Consider the following 9,076-nt stretch of genomic DNA (forward strand, 5'->3'; position numbering starts at 1 on the left):
TCACTGAAATCACCAGAACACAAAGTAGAACACAGAACTCTGCAACAATATTCAGAACCAACTGTATCATCAGAAATCATGCATATGCTACTTTGAAGAGCCGAACCAGCATGTATACGCAACTTCACCAAAGTGAACCAACGTATATGTCAAAAATTACTTACTGATAACTTCGCTGCACTTCCTGACTTCAGACATACCCAGATCATTACATATACAAGGATAATACATATGTTAGCAACCAGATCTAGTCCATTAGATCACATAAAGATAAGTCATTATGATCCCAATCCATTATAGATCTCATCCATCAACACTGAAGCTAAACACAATCAACCAAACTGAATATGCAGAATAATGACACCAGTAAACAGTCACCAGAACTCAGACTTTGCATCAACAACCAGAACCACCTGTAACTTCAAACATCATAGTTCATATTGTATACGCTACTTAGATGTATCTAACCTGCGTATGTACGCGCTTTTATCAAAGTCAACAAGCGTATACATCTGTAAATATTCATTCATGTTTTGCAGCGATTTCAATCTTAAGTTATACCCAGATCAGAACATTACACGCGTCAGTATACAGATCTAGAACAAGCATGATCAAACCATATAGAGATGATTCATTCCAAACCATTTGATCCCGATCTATCCTTAGATCTTGTTCTCCATCAACTGCTGAGATTCCTCCTTAGCTCAAATCAAGCAAAGCATCATGAACCCATAACCTGCATACTAGACCTCATACATCATCAGATATTCAAGACTTCCTAAATTTCCTTTGCCTAATGATCTTCTTCTCCTTTTATAGTCTTAGGCCTTACTCAATACCATGATCCAAAACCATTTAGAACCAATACTAGGGATCCAATACCTGGGTTCAACACTTCGGACGCAATACCAAGGTCCAAAACCATAGGTCTAAATACCATGGACCCAAAATAAGCTTTCCCACATGTACGCGCTTTTCTGTGCATGAAAGTGTGTGCATACACATACGTGACTTTTGATCAGCAATCCCGCGTATATACATGCCTTTGTATATAGTGACCCTGCGTGTATACATTACTTGGTATATAGCGAACCTGCGTATATACTTTTGTTTCTTCATTCTTTGTAGTCCGATCATCAATTCTTTGCTACTGACCTGCTGCACTATGATCTGTTATTTGTGTGAGTTTCCATCAAGGAAAACACTTGTATCATAATGCCAACAAGGATGACAACACAATCCTGCCTAATAGTGTCCTTGATATTATCAGGAAGATCTTTAATCCCGTATTCCACGTCACAACTAATATCATCCACCGGGATTTTTCTAGGGGCTAGGGCAAAGTTTAAACCTTTGCCTAAAAGTCTAAAAACAGATGGGGAAAAAGAGAAACTAGACAAGTTAACAACTCTATTGTTTCGAGGGTGAGTTCTTTGAACAGACCCGTGGTGTTGCCATGGGCTCACCCCTTTCCCCTATTGTTGCGAATCTTTTTATGGAAGATTTCGAAGCCAAAGCTTTAGCCTCGGCCCGTCTCCTACCCAAGCTTTGGAAAAGGTATGTTGATGACACTAATGTCATCTGGTCCCATGGCCAAGAGGAGTTGGATCTCTTCTTCAATCACCTCAACTGTCAATCCTCTGCCATTAAGTTCACCATGGAAAAAGAAGTCAATGGTTGCCTCCCCTTCTTGGATATTCTTATTTCTAAGAATAAGGACGGTTCCCTCTCCCACTCAGTGTTCCGGAAGAAAACGCATACTGAGCAATATCTTCATGCTGATTCCCATCATTTCCCCGCTCTAACATTGGGGGTTCTCAACACCCTTGCTACTTGTGCCCTTAGGATTTCTGATAATAAGAGCTTTGATAAGGAAAAATCCCTTCTCCTTAATGTCTTTGTGGATAATGGCTATAGTAGGTGCCTAGGTCAGAAGGCTTTCCTTAGAGCCTCTAAAAATTCTGTTAGTAGAAAAGAACCTAAAGAACGCCTGCTAGGTGTCCATCTTCCCTATGTCCAGGGAACCACGGACAAGATTGCTCGGATCCTTAAGAAGTATAATATTCCCTCAACCTTTAGGCCCCTCAACACCATTCATAAATCCCTCTGATCGGTGAAAGATCCCATTGACCCTAAGGACATGAAGGGTGTCTACTTGATCCCCTGTTCTTGTGGGACACCCTATATCGGGAAACTGGGCTCCATCCATCAAAGGATAAATGAACATGCAGCTAACCTAAGACATGGGAGAACCAAGTCTTCAACGTTAGCAGAGCATGCAGAAAAGACCAAGCATCATGTTTGTATTGAGGAGGCCAAGGTTATTACCAAGGTTGCGCAGTTCCATCACCGTAAATTCAGGGAAGCGATTGAAATTGAAAAAAGGCCTAACAATCTCAATAGAGATGATGGCTGTAAGATCAGTCATTGTTGGATCCCTGCCCTTTCTTCTTAGTCTCATCAAGGTTTCCCCTTATTCCCCGGTTCCTTCTCCTTAGAGCTGTCTTTTCCCTCCTCCTAGGGTTCTCTTTTTATTTAGTCTTTTACTTTTGTCCTATTCTTGTCCTACTTGTTTTAAATAAAAAATTGACGCTCATTTTAATTTTTATTACCATTTCCTTATCAAAAATTTTATTAATATTATTATGCCTATTTGTTACTAAGTTTCTACCTTTACCATATAAGTAAAATAAAAATAAAAATAAAAATAAGAATATAAATCAATTTTAACCAATACTCATAAATAATTTGTTCCAATAATAATAATAAATAAATAAATAAATAAACCCCCTTTACTCATGATACAATTGATTAAATAAATTAGAATTAGGTAATTTAGTATATAAATATAATAAAATAAGTTTAATATTCTATTATATAAACCCCCCACCCCCCGTCCCCTTTTACTTATCCAGAGTGGTATGATTAAATAAATTATAAATGAGTTAAATTAAGTAATTTATTAATCCAAGAAAAATATATTAATATGATAAAATAGAATAACTAATATATTACCTTTGACTTATTAATATTTTAATATTATTTTTAATCTAGCAGTTTTAGATAGCCGTTGATGGTCAACCGTGTCAACCTAGCTGTTTAGATGATCTGCCCTCCCTATATAATTGACAACCAGGATCTGACTCCTCAACTTGTCCTGATGATGAACCACACTAGTTGGTTCGAAACGCGTGGACTAAGGTTTTCTACATGTGATTTACGTCGAAGCTCTTCTTAATAAATTAAAAAACTGGTAAAATGAAGATTAAAAACATTTAAAAATAAACTAAAAAAACAAAAAAAAACTCAAATTATATAAAAAAAAAACCAAAAAATATGAAAAATTTAAATATATATATTTTCAAATTAAAAAAATAAAAATAAAAAAACATTTAAAATTTAAAAAGAAATATGTACTTTTGATTAAAAAAAAAAACAAACAAACAAAAACAAAAACTTTTTTATTTCTTTAGTAGGCTCTATATTTTTATTTTGTTTTAAAAACATATATATGTTTGATTAAAAAAAAAAAAAAAAGAAACAAAAACAAAAACAAAAACAAAAAAACAAAAAAAAAACATTTAATTTTTTTTAATAAATAAATGTTTTTTATCTAAAAAAAAAAAAAATGCATATTTTTTATTTTTTTCTTAAATAACAAACATTTAATTTTTGTTTTTTTAAATAAAGCTTTTTTAATTTAAACACTTAAAACATAGAAAAGAAAAAAAATTAACTATAGTTAATTTATACACATTTTTTTATTTTTATTTTTGTAAATAAACTTAAAAAAAATTAAACAATTTTTTTATTAAAAAATATATATAAAATTGATTCTACATCCTTCGCCCAGGGCCGTGCCACCACGGGTGGCCGGGCAGTAGTGGGGGTCAATTTTTTTTTTTTCTTTAAATAAAAAAAATTAAAATTTAATTTAAAAAAATAGGGTTAATAATTTATTTATTTTGTTTTAAATAAAAAATATTTGTTTTTAAAATTGTTTTTTTTTAAATAAAAAAATATATATATTTTGTTTTAAATTTAAATGTTGTTGTTGTTGTTTTTTTTCGTCTAATTCGAAAATACATATATATTTTTTACTTGTTTTGTTTTGTTTTTTTAATTTGAATATATTTTTGCTTTTTAAGTTTTTTTTTTTAGTATTTTTTTTTGTTTTGTTAATTTTCTATTTTTTTTTTTTAGTTTTTTGCTAATGTTTTTTTTTTTTAATTTTTCTATTTTTACTTACTTAATTTTATAGTTTATTTATTTTTTTTTTCTTTTGTTTTTTTTTGCCATTTTTTTTATGGTTTACAAGATAATTTTTTTTTTTTTAATATGTTTTTCTTACTATTTATTTGTTTATAATTTTAAAGTTTTTTTTAGTTTTTTAATTGTTATTTTTTATAGGTTAATTTTGTTTTTTGTTTTAACATTTTTATGATTGATTTTTTTTTAATGTTTTTTTTTAGTATATATTTTAATTTATGTTTTGTTTTTTTTTTTAACTTTTTTTTTTCATTGTTTTAATTTTTTATTTTATTTTATGTTTTCATTATTTTTTTGAAATTTTAATGATTTTCGGAGTCATGATGAAATCTTTTACGCCATTATTTCGAAATGTTTTACTCTTGAAAAAAATGTTTTTCGAGCATCAACACTTTTCGTTTTGAGGGTGTTTTTTGCAGAAAATTTACCATTGAAAAAAAAATGTTATTCGAACATCAACACTTTTCGTTTTGAGGGTGTTTTTTAGACAATTTTTGCACAAAAAATTGGTTTTCACCACCATTTTTAAAACATGTTGAAAATTTGCCCTAGAAAAAAAAGGTGTTATTCTAGCATCAACACTTTTCGTTTTTAGCATTGTTTTTGATGTTTTTATGGTATTTTTTGGCAAGAGTTCCCGTTTTGAGTTTATAGTTCCCATTTCAAAGTTTACATTGTTTTTTTCAAACAATAAACTCCACGACAACAATAATCACTAGGCCTATGGCCATACAGGACTCGACGAAGCACATCCAAGTATAAGCCACAAGACATGGGTCTGGACTGAAAAATATTCTTCTAATGAGTCCATGATATGATCATGGAAACAACCTTTAGGGAAACTTAAACAAGTAAGAATGAGGAAAGACATATCAATGTAATAAGTGACATTAATAGCCTGGCCATAATCCACATTGTTGTGCGAATGAAATCATTTGATGGATGATGTAAAAGATTCATTAAAACCCTTCTTTATTTCCACATCATGGGTTAGAGATTTTCTTGAGGTGGGATGCAGCAATGGAAGTTCAATAGTCTGATTAAATTTTTCTCCCTGAGGGTTAAAAAATTTAATGTGAAGAAAATGAGAATGCCTCAAGAAAGAGTTGACATCCCACGTGATGACATTAACAAAAAATTTGTGCAAAAGAATCATGAACTCATCGAAATCACAAATATTGTCATGGTGAAAGAAACATGACATAACTATTTGTGTAGGTTGAAGTGTCCTAATCACCTAACTCAACTTTGAATTCTGAGAAAACATGGTCAACTGCATATCAAGGTAAGGGTCGTTGTTCAAATCATGTGATTCAAAAATTGAGGTTTATTAGATAGCCTTTCAAGATTACAACAAATATCCTTAATGATAAGCATGTTATCTTCTTGATTAAAAGGAGTTATACCTGAAATAAAATCTTCGATAATCGCATCAGACTCCATTTGAAATTCCTACAAATCTAAAACTTGAAATCCCCGCAAATTTAAATCTTCATGTAGGAACATAGATTCATCCATGTTACTTGAACAATAATTACCTTATAATTCAGAGAAAATAAAATCATCAGGGTCATGGTTGTCCAAGGGCTCAATTTGATTGATGAGTAGAAGGTTGATTGGTGAGATATCAAGATTTGAAGATGTTGATTGATAAGACTAGATGAATCCTCATCAAGGGAAATATGTGAATGAAAAATTAATTCTTCATCAATAAATTGATCTTCCATAGTGACTAACTGAGGTTGAAGACACAAAACATCAAAAGGAGGGGGACATGGGACAAAATGCATATCCATTTCTTCCTCAGGATGCTAAAATGATTTTTGGCTAGGATGACATGATGAATCAGATTCAAAAGATTTTACTAACATCTGGACTAAGAATCAAAACATTTTATCCAAGAACTGCCAATCCACATCCTCATCTGGGAATTTGTAACAAAGGTGGAGGAATCTGTCAACAGAATGCTCAAGTGATTCATTTGGTTCCAACCTAAGCTGATCAATTTCATTAAGGGAATCTTGATATTCATAATTTTCTAAAACACGATGAATCTCATTAACTAATTGTTCGAAAGATGAAATAGAAGTAGTGGTTAAAGAATAGCACCATTACTTTGCACGACCATCCAATGTAAGGGTAAAGAACCACACAAGAATTTATTCAGAGTAAACACCACTTGAATTTTTTTTTTTGAATAAATTCAATTACGTAATCAAGGACAAAAGTTGTACCCTTACCATCAAATTTGAAATGTGACAAGTTATGTAAAAATTCTATGAGGATTGAAAGATCTAAAGCTTCGGAAAAACACGTCGGGATCATGATCTGGGATGAAGTAATTAAATATAAGATATTCAAACAAGCTTCACAGGCTCAACTTGTTATCTGGCCCTCATTCTAGCGCCAAAATGTTGAAAGATCTAGATGCCGCTAACATTGTAAGGGGATCTCCCCGATATGAAGTCCTAATGACCTCACACTATTTGGTGTAGGAGTCCCATCTGGTCATATGGTGCGGCCACCATTTGGAAAGTTTTCAAAGGTATTCCTCAGTTACGAATACACACAAAAGAACACAACACCTCTTTGGCACAATAGGTATGTAAGCTTTGTGAGACACCCAATGTAAGGTGTATGAGGGAGACTTTGATAGCTAGTAGGGAAAACGAGCCATTGGTTAAAAAAGTAATAATACTATCTGGGGACCCTGGAAGGAAGATAAATACTTATTGATTACCTGCAAATTAGTCCACATAATAATCAACAATAATTAAAGCATAACAACTCTTATTCAAAAATTTCCATAGCTAAAAAACAAATTAGTTCATTAACTTAGTATGTGGTTAAAACGACATATATCATAAACATAACAAGAATAGTCCTACTATATATACGATACATGTATGAAGATGAGCCATCTCATTGAGCATTTGATTAAGAATGAAATATACCAGGTACACTGTTACACAAATGAAACACTATATCCAATAGTGGAACATGAAGCCACAACTTGCTTCTTCAAACAATGATCTATCTCCTATATATTACAAGAGAAGCCAAGGAAATAACTCTAGAATCCCAGAATTTAACTAAAGTTACGAGGAGCTATTTATCACAAATAACAATGACATATGATCTTCCTCATGACTCTTTGAATTCTATGGCTATTCATATTCTATTAATGACTCATTACATTCCATATGTGACTATTCACATTCCACATGTGTCCCTGGGACTTCGTTACATACCATTTATTACATAAGACAAATTACATATGAAACAGTGGCCTAATAAGAAAAAATTGATAATGGGAGAAATGCTCATCAAATTGATAAATCATTTGTTTCCTCATGGAGTTCATTTGTAATGTAAGTGTGTCATGCTATGAAATCCATTGAGATGGCTTTGACACGAACTGGGAATTCCCCTGTGTTGCGCATCTTCACCTCCAGTGCCTTTGTCAATATGGTCTTGGAGTTTGACTGTACATTATTCCATAGCCTTGAAAGTTTCATATGGGTTTTAACTGGTGCAATAACGTACTGTAGAATAATTTCCTTGATGACCTGCAAGCCTTCTTGTTTTGTTGCATGTTTGATCTGCTCAACGTATTTCTTGATCTTCTGGAATATGATCTCTCTTCCTTTGATTGCCTCAAGTGTCCCTATCGAAGGCATCCCATGCTTCTGTGTTAGGGACTCAAAACCATTGTGCAGTTAATTATATGCAACAATAGTACCAAACGATTATTATCCAAGATGCATGTATTTTTGATAATGGAGTCTCAGCTAAACTATATCTATCTTGATGAAAATCCTATCTTTCTTCTCCAAATGTTGCGAAGAATCTAGGTACTTGTCAGCCCACTCCTGAAGATGCTCGACTACTTCGTTTGCTACCTTCAGGACTTTCACCACTTCCTGTGCTTAATTTTTAATTCCAATAAGAGGAGCCACCACTTCTTGTAGAAGAATCATCTCATCATATAATCGCGCTATGATGTCCTCCATTGGCCCCCATTCTTCCTGCATGGATGACTGCCATTCTACGGTGTTGAAGCTTTGTGAACCGTAGATGCTTTGATGCAAGATGTTCCTCTTGTTTATTTACTGTAATAAGTTCTCATCTCAACCTATCATTCTCACTCAGAAGATATTCAGAGTTATCATGTGTTGTTGCAAAAGCAACATTCTCCACCATGAACACCTTAAGATTCCTTCAGGTGTTGGTAGTTATCACCTTCTTTGTAGAAACTAAGACTAGATTCTAAGGATCTTTCAGAAAGTATCTATGCCTCTGTTGCACGATACTCTTTTAAATTTGATAAAACATGACACTGGATACATCCATGACTCTTTCTGTCGGAGGAGGTGTGATCCCCATCTCTCCAAATGAAAGATGACCACCTGTGAGGGGAGGTTCCTCTGGAGTTCTTGGCTCATAATCCATTGGTTCAAATGGTATCTTCTTCCTCCAACTCTTTTGGTTCTATCTCCTGAGCATTGTTCTTCTTCTAATCTCTGTGTTGCTTCTTCCTCCTGGGACTGCCTTTGTTGTTATTCTTCTATCCTTCTCCTCTCCCCTTCTTCTTCTTGTTTCTCTTGAAGCAAGTCATCCCACTTACTCTTCTCCTATTCTTATTCTACTTATCTCCTCTCCTATTATGCTTTAATAGCTCCTATGTTTAGAGGATCAACTTTCCACTTCCTGCTGCTCTCACCTATCGCATCATATATGATCCTCTTCTTCAGAGCTACTTTCCTTATTTGAGAGGTTATTTGTTCCTCCTCCTGCATCTGCAAGA

Source organism: Pinus tabuliformis, chromosome 5_1 (assembly GCF_031772625.1).
Source record: "Pinus tabuliformis cultivar Carrire ecotype Pingquan chromosome 5_1, CPIR1, whole genome shotgun sequence".
Lineage (NCBI taxonomy): Eukaryota > Viridiplantae > Streptophyta > Pinopsida > Pinales > Pinaceae > Pinus > Pinus tabuliformis.